At 39.9% G+C, this 2,048-nt stretch overlaps 1 protein-coding gene and 1 pseudogene across 5 annotated transcripts in view; both read left to right on the top strand.

Moving 5' to 3' along the window:
* Positions 1-2,048, top strand: part of KIF13B (kinesin family member 13B) — a 168,480-nt gene that overhangs the window by 37,946 nt on the left and 128,486 nt on the right. The window lies entirely within an intron of this gene.
* LOC112475109 lies at positions 390-508 on the top strand (annotated as a pseudogene).

A 2,048-nucleotide genomic window follows, 5' to 3' on the forward strand; every position in this document is an offset into this window, starting at 1 on the left:
CAAAATCAGCAATTTGATTCTGGAGCCCAGTCTCTTTACCACTGTGTTTTCCTGCATCTCATTCCACCTCAGTTACTGATAGAGATGTTGGAAAATGGCTTTAGGGCTGTTGGCCAAAGGGGGCTTCATGATACTTCACTCCTGAATTAAAGCTTTATCCAGGCACTGGCAAGCTCGACAACTGCAGGCCTCCCGTGGAGGAGAGGAGCCCAGTTCCTTCTCTTGAAACCACTAATTTGATAATTCACCCTTCTTTTCCCCAAGAGGGCAGAGTGAGGGCCTTAGGGATTTCAAGAGTGTTACTTGGAGTTCTTCCACATGGAAATATGAAGAATGAGCAATAAAATATTCTCTCCTTAGCCCTCTCGGTTCATTTAAGGCCAGGTCTCATCTACGGCCATGCTACCCTGAACAAGCCTGATCCTGTCTGATCTCGGAAGCTAAGCAGAGTTGGGCCTGGTTAGTCCTTGAATGGGCGACCACCTAAGAAGACCAGGTGCTGTAGGCATAAAAAATAAAAAAAATAAAAAGGGATCGTAAGCTGACAAGGTCCTTGCAATCTGTTAGGTCAACCAAGGGTTGCCTCGCCTAAAAATTACAAAATAAAATAAAATAAAATAAAATAAGACCAAGTCTCTTTTGGGGAGTTAGCATAAATTGAGCAGGAGCTGGAGAAAGGGCAGGCTTCTCCAAACAGGATTTCAGCTAAGCTGAAGCTCACACAGCTTCAGCTATGGGCTCTGTATGTACTAACCCTCCTAGGTTTCCCTCGTTGGTAGCCCACTTTCTCATGCTGCCTGTATTATTTGAAAAACCAAAAAACAAACAAACAAAAAAACCCAAATTAGGTCATTTTAAACAAGCGTCCTTCCTCAGGTTTCCTAAAACAAGCAAAGTTGTCTTTAACTTGTTCTCCTACATCATTTGCCAGAGAGAGAGAGAGAGAGAAAGAAAGAGAGAGAGAAGCAGAATGTTAAAGTAGAAAGAACGTAGTTTTAAAATCAGAAACTTAGGTTTGGAACCCAACTTTGCCACTGAACAAATTATTTAACTTTTTTGTGCTATTCCTACCTTATTACTCTGTAAAAGAGAAAGTGTAAGACCTACCATATAGGTAGGGTTGACGTGAGGATTAGAACTGAAGCACACTGGCTATTTGACACACAGTAACAAAAGATAGCTTCTGTTGTTAATAAAGATATGAAAAATACAGACTTAAATTTGTTGAATGCTTAAAAAAATAATTTCAACAATTTTATAACAGCAAGTTTCTTAGGCAAGTCTCCTTTTAACACTGCTGGAAGATGAGAATACTGATTAATATTCAGGTATTTCGCCTGGTTATCTGCAGATACACTCATGCATGAAGGTGAATACACAAAACCAGCCTGCAAGCATACCTCCTATATGCAGTACTGGTTACCTAGATATTGTAGGTAAATTAAGTTTTAATTTTAAGAATTCATATCCTCATTTACTTTTTTATTTCCAAGAGCCTAAATTTGCATTCAAAAGCTTCCATTGCTTTTTTCGCTGTCCTTCAAGCTAACACTTTCAAAGATCGCTGCTGCTTTCTTCAGAACATTTTAACTTGGTTGAAGAATACCATCAGTTCTGAAAGGCATACTGCTTCTTTAAGAGTTAGTTGGTTATATCTTGGGACGTGAAATAATCAAAAGATGTATGTATTTTTTACCTTCTCTAAGATATTTCCCATGTTCTGTCCCTGCAGCACCTCCTCTGTGTTGCACAAAAATTGATGTATTTTGCTTGTTTGTTAGACAGTCTTTTCTACCTGGACACCTTTATCCCCGCTCCCCGCTTCCCCGCTTACCACTAGGTCTACTTGGGGACCAGAACACATTTCCTTGAGGTTTGTTTGCCTATTCAGGAAAGCAGACTTCATGAGGAAGGGAAGGTGGGGAGGACAGAAACAAAAACACAAAAAACTAATGCAGGGGAGGAAGAGCCACTCTACATAATTGCCTTAAGCAACTTGGTCTTTGAAAGAAAATGCAGTGTTGATGAACTCACAAGGCTACATGTTT

Source organism: Pteropus alecto, unplaced genomic scaffold (genome assembly GCF_000325575.1).
Source record: "Pteropus alecto unplaced genomic scaffold, ASM32557v1 scaffold50, whole genome shotgun sequence".
Taxonomy (NCBI): Eukaryota; Metazoa; Chordata; class Mammalia; order Chiroptera; family Pteropodidae; genus Pteropus; species Pteropus alecto.